Here is an 11,254-nt window from a genome sequence, read left to right as displayed (position 1 = left end):
ACACCCTGGCCTAGCCAAGAAGGGGTTCGTGCCTGGGCCGCCCAGACCTCTGGGCCATTAATCACGCGCGCCCCGGCTGCGCGCACTGCCAACACCTTGCGCGGGGGTCACGTCTGGGGCAGCGGACTCAGCCGGAAGGGGAAGGGGAGCCGAAGGGGAGAGATCGAGGCGCTCCTGGCCCGGGGGTGCGGCCTCGGGCCCCACGGCCCCTACCCTAGGCCGCCCCCGCGGCGGGCAGCAGCATGGCAGGCCCGGGGGCGGGCGAAGCCTTGGGACAGCGCCGCGCAGCCCCAGAGCTGTTTGCTACCTGGCGGCGGCCCCGCGGCCACCTGTCCTCCGCCCTCGGGGCTCCGCCTGGCTCCCCGCTGGGCGCCTTCTCCCGCCCCCGCCGCCCCCGCCCGGCGCGGACCACTCGGGCGCGCCCCACCCGCCCGGCCCCGGCTGCAAACAGTTGGGCTCCGTAGGCGGCTGACTCTGAGCCTCCCCGCCCAGCGCGCCCCCTCCCCAGCCGCCTGGGGGCCCCGCTCCTCGCACCTTCTCGCTGGAGGAGGACGCCCCCCTCCAGGGCCGGGCGGGGGCCTCGCGGGGTTCGGGGGCAGCCGCCGCAGGCGCCTGGGGATCCGCGGTGCGCCCGGCGGCCGCGGCAGAAATTAGGGGACATGCTCGTTAATTGGTTCCACTATCAGCCGCCGTCTGCCTCCCGTGTGCACGGATCAAACCTTAATTGGTCTTTACATTTATCATGGTGAATTGCGAACCTACAAACAAGCCCCAGCCGCTGCTTCAGCAGAAAAGGCGCTCCCCCTCCCCCTGGGGCCCGGGCAGGGATGTGGCGGCGGCGGTCGTGGTTATTTAGACATCTTTATCTCTCGTGAGTTGGGACGAGGGAGAAGTGCACGGTTTCCACCTGATGGAGCCACGTCACTCCGGCCCCAAGAGCCCGGCCAAAGGCACTTGGTTCGGTTCTCTCCTCTCCATGATCGTCTCGGCGTTCATTTTATGACACCTCGCCGGGGATCCGGCAAATTGTGCCCCAGTCCTCATCCATCCCCTCTCCGGTACCGACCTCCACTCTCCTCTCTCCCCAGGCCCGGAGCCCAAGAGTAACGGTAACACATCTGGGCCCCATATTTGCGCTACGTGGCAAGAATCCGGAAAAGCGAGCCTCTCAAGGAAGAGGAAGACCGGTGGGAAGGAAGCCCAAAGTTGGCAGGTCAGGGCTCTGGGGGAGGGAAGGCAGTAAGTGCCTTTTGGAAACATCAGGCCAAAGCGTAGAAAGGCTTCTTGCAGAGCGCTAGTCCAGTCTTTGAAAATCCCCCTAGAGTGCTTTAGGTTAGAAAAAGTATTTCCCATTTCCCCATCAGGAAAACGGCTGAGATCGAGTCCACAGCAGAAATGATCAATTTCTACTAGGTAGGCAGACGGAATAGGTTATAAAGAAAGATCTGATGGACCCATCAATAGATGAAGGAATGATTGATTGATAGGTAGGTAAACGTGGAATTAGCGCTGGGCTTCAAACCTGATGGCGAGGGCGCGCCTTACTCACAGCGGAAGAAGCCATCTTCAGCTCACCCCAAAGGAGACGGCTCCCTCGAGAGATTTAAAAGGGGAGTAGGGGAGGCTTCGGCATCTGTTGCCTTTTTTTTCTTTTAGAAGTCATGGTTGTTAAATTTTACCTTCACCCTGCACCCTTGGCAGAAGGAAATATTAGCGAAGTTTTGCCCCCGTGTGACCTCCTAGACTCTAATTTCCCAAGTGGCCCTGTGACTTGACAGGAAATAACTTCCGAGTCTTGCCACTTCTGGTAGCACAGGTTCAAATGATTGCCAGTAATTAAAAGAAAAGATCTAAGCAGCTCTTCCTCTCCCTGTGAGGAGGACATCTTTGAGGCGACAGGAAAAGCTGGGGCACTGGGCTCCTGGCGCACTTCCAGGCAACAGGATTTCACATGAGCGCTGCCACCCTCCCCTGGGTGATCCACACATCTTAGGCGGGGCTGAGGTGTTTAGCATCCCTCAGATACACAATTCGGACACATCCTGAGGTGCCCCTTATAGGGCATTCTCCCACTCATCAACCTACCCCTTGGTGGTCAACGTCAAATCTAAAAGTGGGAACCATTTACAGCCTATGGAAGGTACGCCATGGAAATCTCTTATCTAAACTCAGCCACACCCACTTTTGCTTTTGCATAAAGGGGAGCAATCTAATTATCTTCAATGTCTCTAAGTCATCCCAAATCTCTTTTGATTGATAGTGGATTTCTTCACTGAATTCTGTGAAATTCCAAGCAGAAACCTAGGATCCAAATGGCTTAAAGATTATTCGTTGAGTGACTGGCCGAATTGACCTGTGGACAGAGCCAGTCATTAAGAATCTAATCAAGCAGTGACTCCAGCGGCTCTAACTGTTGAACCCGTGATTCTGTTGTTCTGGGTGGGGGGAAAGCTGGAGCCTGACAGCTGGTGAATTGTACTGACTTTCCATTTAGAGCTCAAGGATAATGCTCAGTAATGGAGTCAAAATTTGACTTGTGACCTGGCATTTTATTGCCACAAGTGAATGTTTTGTTGAAACTGAGAGAGTTATTATGTTGTTTGGAAAATGCTATTCTTGTGGGCATGCTTGCACGTCTTTAAAATTTAAAACCTGTCCTGGGCTCATCAGTGTATTAGACTGCCAGTCAAAGAGCTGCTACAGTCTTCCCTCAGAGCTGGAAGAGGGGCAGACAGCGTGAGAGCAAGATGCTCTTTAGTGCCTCCGTCCAAGCTCACGTTTTGCAAGGATCACCTTTACATGGGAGGAAATGATTTCATTTCCCCATGTGGTTGGTCAGCCACTGTACTCCTGAGAGAGTCAGCAAGAATGACAAATGCACGCTGTCAACATCCCTATTAGGGATGTTATGTTGAGGGCACACATACATTTGACAACAAAACGTTGAATGGTCCTTGGTCAGCACAAACCTCGGTTGAATTTGAACCCATGACCTTCTGCGGAAAGACCCTGGAAGCCCCTTAACAGGCTTCACTAGTCCCCACACTGCTACATGTGAGGCTGTCTGGTTTTTTAGTTCTTTATCCTTTCAAAATTAGAACAGGGCTATGATGAGCCAATTTACTGCCGTTCTGTGTAATTTAGGTTATTCACTCAGTGAAATGTAGAGGATGAGAGCACAGTTAAGGCTGCATATTTCAACTTCAAAGAAAGATCTCAATTTATTCCTGCCAAAGTGTTAATAGTTATACCGGGCATAGAACATTAGAGAAGCATGTCCTGCCTCCCTAAGATAACTGTTGATCCAAAAGGAGCATTGCTTTGAGGGTTCTTTTTTTTTACTTGTTGTGCTTGGTTATGCCTCTCTCCCACTCCCCAAAGGAGTGGTCTGCTGGGAATGATGAGTAACGATGTCCTGGTTTGGGAACTGGTACGGCAAAAACATCACTCTCTCTTAGAGTTATGGAAGTTCTATCCAAGTTTGGCCCTCATATTTTATTTGGTATTTTCGGTGTGATGCTCACACCACAGGGCTGGAATGCTCACTGATTAAAGACATTTTTGGAATGATATGAAGACTACACGATTTCATTCTAATTCGGAGCATGGCTTTAGAGTTTCGACAGCTATTATTGGCTCTCCTTTGAAGCATTAAAGCATTTTTTTTTTCCAGCGGCTCAGTATGACTGGATGAGATTTTGCTTCTTCATTCCCAGGCTAAAGGGTAGGTGTCAGCAAGCCCGTGGACCCAACCGGGGCCCTGTCATCCCAAGCTTGACCTCTGAACTGCTTGCTCAGGAGATGCCCTGCCAGTGACGCCAGCCGCCTGGAGAACCTCCTGCACCACTTCTGCCTGTTTCTCAAGAGCTACAAAGCTGGAGATGGGAAGTGACATTGTTTTTCACTCCACCCTCAGAAATTAAACTCCATGAAATCTGCTCTAGGTGGAGAAGCTGGTTGGCAGGGCGGGGAATGAATGGGTGAGGCAGGAAGGCCGATGGGCTTCTGTGACCTTGGGGGACTCTGTGTTATGTTAGGCACAAAGAAAATCACAGCCGCTTCTCAGTGATCTTTCCATAAAACTAAACACATGCTCATTAGGGCATTTTCTTTTTCACCTTCTCACCTTCTTTCATTAAACCCCAGTCTTTAACATCCCAGCTGAGCGGCAGCAACGAAGGCTGAGAAATGACAGGAAGACATTTCTCCTTTGTTCATATGCTTTGTTTTGTTTTCCATCACCAAGCAGAGGCTCTGTAATGAGGAGATGGATCATCCTTTCATTTCAAACCATATGAGGAGTACGTTCTCACTGATAATAAACCAGCACGTAGCGCAAATAAGGGGAGGGAGAAAGCAGGTTAAGAAAGCTTTTGTTCCTTCTTGACTAAACTCCCGCAAAATAGTCATCAAAACTCTATAATTAAAAAGGCTACAAACATTATGTCTAAATATTTCATTTTTAAAAATATAGGGCAAGCAGCAGTATTATAATGTCAAAATATGGCAAATAATAGAAAAATAGTACTAAAAGACACGTACTTCTTAAATAGTCACTTGGCCTAGCCTTCTGAGGAAACAGTCAGGCTGGTGTTCTTCATGGTTTTTTCAACTTCAGGTAGGAACTTAAAAAAAGAGAAAGAAATGACCATCTATCTTGGGTTATGAGAATTAAATGAAATAATAAACACAAACCTCCCAGCCTGGTGCCTGGAACTTGGGCTCTTCATAAACAATAGTTGTTTGTATTTCTCCCACCGCTACTGCTGGGCTGTGGCTGCATCTGTATTAATTATCCAGAGAGGACCACAGTGTGGCTGCTGCCGGCTCTTTAAGTCTCAAACCAGAGGGTGGGCGGCTGATTCTTAAACAAAGTACCCACATTTTGAGGGTGTCTTAGGGCTCAGCTGTGACTTCTTTGCTGTCTCACCCATTCTAAACAGATGCCGTCGATTATCTGTTTCACACAGTGGTCTGATGGACTGATACCTTGAGAAGTCCCCATTATCTGCTCCCCGCAGTTCGCTAGCTTTTCCTCGAGATGCAGCTGCCAGTAAAAATGAGAATTGGCAAAAGTCACTGGGGTGTATGATCAGTCTGTGTGTTCGTTGTCTTGTCTGTTGTATCCAAAACATGTTAAAGAAACAGGTACAGCTCAGACTGTATTATAGCATTGAAGAATGGAAAGTATCATATTGTTTTTTAATTTTTGATTAAAGAACTAATGATTTACATAGGATGCAGGTGAGATTTGGGAGCAGAACATCTGGGGAGATAGATTTTAACCCCAAGCTACGGCGCTGACGACCCAGGCTATCCCTTACCATTTCTAGAGCTCAGTTTTCTGTTCTGTGAAATGGGAATAACAGTCTCTCTAACTTTTTTTAAACAGTCTTTGAGAATGTCTAATAAGGTAATAAAGGTAGAAACATATTGGAAAAAGCTTCAGGAAAAATTTGGTGAAAGAATTTTTTAACATTAATAATTTATCTGTTGTGATGGTCCACTGATTTCTCAGTTGTATCAAATTACATAGAATATTTTAATTATTCTGCTCATTTCAAGAGAAAACAGTAAATAAATTGTGAATCTTAGAGCTTTGAAGGCATTGATTTTGTATCTAAGGGCCAGAGATGAGGATGTGGTAGTGTGCTAATAACCAAGTTGAAGACTCTTAAGCAAGAATACTGGATGTGTGTAATGGATGATTGTATATATTGAAAGGAATTTCAGTTCATGGCGTGATAATATATGTCTCTCTGAGCTGGTATATTGACTGATCCACCAATAGTTACTGCTACGGCATGCTACAAATTGTCCACTGGAAATTACTTTCTCAACTCATGGGGACATAGTTTCCTTATACATAAAAATCTGGAAAACATGTGATTTATTATTCCTTTAAAAAATATTGTTTTCCCCAAAACTGGTTGCTGAGTGTTAAGGCTGCATAACTCATCTTCTCCCTGTAGTAGGTATTGAGTAAAATAAGGGTAACTTCATCTCTGGGTAGTGTGTAGTTCTCAGGCATCAGAAGAACAAATTGTAAGGGTAGAAATCCCATGAGAGAAGTTAATTTAGAAGCTGTTAATAATTTGCAGGATACTCATGTATGAACTCAGCGCAACAGTCTAGAAAAAGAACTCATGTGACAATTTTTTAGTGTCAAAGTTATTAAAGAATATATAGGCAGAAAATGAACCATCAGTAAATGTCATTTTCAAAAAACTTCAGCTCTGAAGTTTTCTATCATGATCTGTTATGAGGAGAACTCTGACGTCAAGGCCATGTACGCCTCCAGTACACTGAAATGTTCTCTCCTCTGTCACTTTCTGGAGGAAGGTTTTCTTTCTCCTTTCTCTAGTTCTTTCTCCCTTTAATAGATGTTTTTTTTAATAAGGATCCCATTAGGTGGGTGAGTGGGAGATATAGAAATGGAAAAATAAACGGAAGGAAAAAAGAAACAGGAAGAAAGCAGAAAATAAGAAAGATTTCTCGAGAATATTTATATCTCATAGAGTCCCTTAAATACTAAAAATGAGAAACTTGAGATGGCATGTGAAATTTGTGATCTGACGATTTGCCTGATATGAAGCGATAATACTCCTCAGCTTTCACAGGCAGCCCCAAGGGCCTGACTTTGGAGAATTACTCGCATCTTCTGAGAGGGCATTTCCTCACTAATTCATTTCTGCTCTAAAAGACCTCAGAGAAACGAACTGGTCTAGGAATAACCTTGAAAGTTAGAGCATACTGAGACAAAGTGTGAATATTTAATTTTATTTGATTAAAAAATGATTCAAAGATAATGCAATGTCAAGACGACATCTTCTAGTGACATCACAATAATGTGTTGGGGCTGATGTGCTCAATGGGTTGGGTTACTGAAGCAAGTCATGGGTTTAATACTGAAGTTGATCATTTCATCCTCAGCCTTTATTATTATTTTTGAGTAAAAATAACATTCAGAAACGACTGTTTTAATGAAAGTGAGACATGTTCGTTATAACAGAGGACTGTGATAGAAAATAAAAAGTGCGAGTCCCCACCTCATACCCCCATTCCCAACTGTTTACCCAGAGGTATTTGCTGGTACGAGTGATGTACGTCCTTTTATTGTATATGTAATTGGTTGAGTGACTGAAAGGACAAATCCCTAGAAATGGAATTTTCAAGTGAAAGTTTCACGTATTTCAAATGTTGAAAGAAAATGCTAATTGCATACTGAGCCCTATAAATAGGCATGATCAACCCACATAAACACGCTACTGGAGCGAAGTGAAAACCCAGTGTGGCCCCATCTCTAAGACAGCGTTGCGCTAGCTCAAAGGTGGTAGAGGAGTACGGCCCCCAGGGGCTTTGGAAGCTTGTAAGTATTCTATTGTCACCGTGATTGGGAGGGCAGACTAAGGGGCTGGGGCGATAGACACACCGTAATGTATAGGGCAGTCTCACACAGTTAAAAATCGTCCTGTGCCCCATACAATTTACAAATGTTTTGGTGGACATTCGTGTTGGTGAAGAATCTTTCTTATTCTGGGCCCAGAGCCTAACTACATTTTACATGTAAATCCATCCAAAATTTTCTCTTGTTTTTTTTTTTCTTTGTCATGTTTTTAATATACATTGAATTTTCCAGGAATACAACCACCATGAAAATTGAGAGTTAAACATTTTGGAAAATTGCATCACTGTGGCATTTAAGTCCTAAACCAACATGTCTTCATTGGTCTCTATTTATAAGCAGTGCATTCACAGTGATTCTATGTATAATCTGACTACGCCACCACGATGCTCAAGCTTATATATCATGATATGTATGTATGTTATATAAATTACTTTCTTTTTGGTTCTTTTCATATTTTATTTAGGGTGTGATGTTAATTATTTTTTTAAAAAAGCATGTGTGTAGTAAATTATATATTATCTATGACTTTTATTTCACTTTAGTAAGGTTATACTACAAAATATTTGTTATAAAAAGGGGAACTTGCGTCTGGCAGGGGTGAAACCCACTGTTTAGGGAACATTCTCGTTCCCTGGTTCAGATGGGAAAGCTGGCTCGTGTGGCTTCCGGTTCGTGACTGCTCTTGACTTGCTCAGGCTCTGGAATCTTTCCTTCCCTCTCCAGGCCCCAGGGCCCGCAGGTGGAGCGTTACTGCAGTCTTACACGGCAGCTCCAGAGAACCAGCCCAGCCAGGACCGTTCGGCCCCGTGCTCTCCAAAGGGTCAGGCAGTCTGTGGGCAGAAGAGCGTCTCCCTGTTCCTAGGAGAAAGCAAATAGTCAATCTAGTGACCATAAAGCACACTGAGGAGAAGTAAAAACGTGAAAATACTTGCTCACTGCCCGGAGGCCTGCCGAGTATCTGGAGGATGTGTGTACTGGCCCCCCAGGGGGCAAGAGGCTCCATAGGAAAATCTTCATATGCAAGCAGAGAACATGGTTGTTGCTATTATTATTAATTTTTCTGGAAATACTGCCACAGATTTTTCTCATTATAAAAGTAATGAATGCTTATTGTAAAAATTTAGAGGGTATAGAAAAGTATGAATAATAAAATTAAAAGTAATTTATAATCCCATTACCCAGAAATGATATCATCATTAATGATACACACGTCATTAGTATTTGGTGTGTATTTGTCCAAACTGGTTATTCTACCCATATACATAATTATATATGTGTATTTTGCAACTACGGGTAAAAATCATATGATCTGATTTCACTTTAAAGGGAATACATCACCTAAAAATATGTCCTAAATATTTTTATGATTATATGTATTAATGCTATTAATCTACTATGCTACTTTTTTCCTTTATGGCTGCTCAAAGCCTATCTCATACTTGTCATACTTCTGAAAATATTTAGCCATGTTTTTCTTCTAATTTCTCTGAGTGCATTTTCAGTGTAGAGAAAATTCCTTTTTATTTATTACACTCCACTGGAAGATAAGCTCTCATTTGAGATTGGGAAGCTTGCAACCTTAAAGCCTAGAATAGAGCTTGCTAGATAGATGCTCAATAAAAGTAAATGAGTTAAAATATGTATCTATCTATTTCTCCAAATATAAGATATTATATATCTTTTTTATTAAGGTTATGAAAGTTAACATCCTTGTGAAATTACAGTTGTACTTCATTATTAGTCATGTTGTAGGTGCACCACTTCACCCCTAGTGCCCTCCACCCACCCCCCTTTCCCCTGGCAACCACCGATCAGTTCTCTTTGTCCATATGTTAACTACCACCTATGAGTGGAGTCATACAGAGTTTGTCTTTCTCTGTCTGGCTTATTTCACTCAACATAATACCCTCAAGGTCTATCCATGTTGTTGTGAATGGGACGACTTTGTCCTTTTTTATGGCTAAGTAGTATTCCAGTGTGTGTGTGTGTGTGTGTGTGTGTGTGTGTGTATACACCACATCTTCTTTATCCAATCATCAGTTGCTGGGCACTTAGGTTGGTTCCACGTCTTGGCTGTTGTGAATAATGCTGTGATGAACATAGGGGTGCACGGACCTTTTGGAATTGCTGATTTCAGGTTCTTAGGATAGATACCCAGTAGTGGGATGGCTGGGTCATAAGGTATTTCTATTCTTAACTTTTTGAGGAATCTCCATACTGTTTTCCATAGTGGCTGCACCAGTTTGCATTCCCACCAACAGTGTATGAGGGTTCCCTTTTCTCCACAGCCTCTCCAACATTTGTCATTCTTGGTTTTGGATGTTTTTGCCATTCTAACGGGTGTAAGGTGATATCTTAGTGTAGTTTTGATTTGCATTTCCCTGATGTTTAGTGATGATGAGCATCTTTTCATGTGTCTATTGACCATCCGTATATCTTCTTTGGAGAAATGTCTGTTCATGTCCCCTGCCCATTTTGTAATTGGGTTGTTTGATTTTTTATTGTTGAGTTGTGTGAGTTCTTTGTATATTATGGATATTAACCCTTTGTCGGATAAATAACTTGTGAATATTTTTTCCCAATTAGTGGGCTGTTTTTTTGTTTCAATCCTGTTTTCCCTTGCCTTGAAGAAGCTCTTTAGTCTGATCAAGTCCCATTTGTTTAGTCTTTCTATTGTTTCCCTCATGTGAGGGGTTATAGTGTCTGAAAAGATTCTTTTGAAGCTCATGTCAAAGAGCGTACTGCCGATGTTCTCTTCTAGAAGATTTATTGTTTCAGGACTAATCTTTAGGTCTTTGATCCATTTTGAGTTTATTTTAGTAAATGGTGAAAAAGAGTGGTTGATTTCATTCTTTTACATGTGGCTGCCCAGTTTTCCCAGCACCATTTGTTGAAGAGACTTTCTTTCCTCCATTGTAGGCCCTCAGCTCCTTTGTCAAAGATTGGCTGTCCATAGATGTGTGGTTTTATTTCTGGGCTTTCAATTCTGTTCCATTGATCTGTGCACCTGTTTTTGTACCAGTACCATGCTGTTTTGATTACTGTAGCTTTGTAATATGTTTTGAAGTCAGGGATTGTGATGCCTCCAGCTTTGTTCTTCTTTCTCAGGATTGCTTTAGCAATTCGGGGTCTTTTGTTGCCCCATATGAATTTTAGGATTCTTTGTTCCATTTCTGTAAAGAATGACATTGGAATTCTGATTGGGATAGCGTTGAATCTGTAGATTGCTTTAGGTAGTATGGACATTTTAAGTATGTTTATTCTTCCAATCCATGTGCATGGAATGTCTTTCCATCTCTTTATGTCGTCGTCAATTTCTTTCAAGAAGGTCTTGTAGTTTTTGTTGTATAGATCTTTCACTTCCTTGGTTAAATTTATCCCAAGGTATTTTATTCTTTTTGTTGCAATCGTGAATGGGATTGAGTTCTTGAGATCTTTTTCTGTTAGTTCATTGTTAGCATATAGAAATGCTACTGATTTATGTATGTTGATTTTATACCCTGCAACTTTGCTGTAGTTGTTGATTGTTTCTAGTAGTTTTTCTATGGATTCTTTGGGTTTTCTATATATAAGATCATGTCATCTGCAAACAGCGAGAGTTTTACTTCTTCTTTGCCTATTTGGATTCCTTTTATTTCTTTTTCCTGCTGAATAGCTCTGGCCAACACCTCAAGTACTATGTTGAATAAGAGTGGTGAAAGTGGGCACCCTTGTCTTGTTCCTGTTCTGAGAGGGATGGGTTTCAGTTTTTGTCCATTGAGTATGATGTTGGCTGTGGGTTTGTCATATATGGCCTTTATTATGTTGAGGTACTTTCCTTCTATACCTATGTTATTGAGGGTTTTT

The sequence above is a fragment of the Equus quagga genome, chromosome 11 (genome assembly GCF_021613505.1).
Source record: "Equus quagga isolate Etosha38 chromosome 11, UCLA_HA_Equagga_1.0, whole genome shotgun sequence".
Classification (NCBI taxonomy): domain Eukaryota; kingdom Metazoa; phylum Chordata; class Mammalia; order Perissodactyla; family Equidae; genus Equus; species Equus quagga.
The sequence above is the reverse complement of the archived record's forward strand: the minus strand, read 5'-3'. Positions refer to the sequence as shown.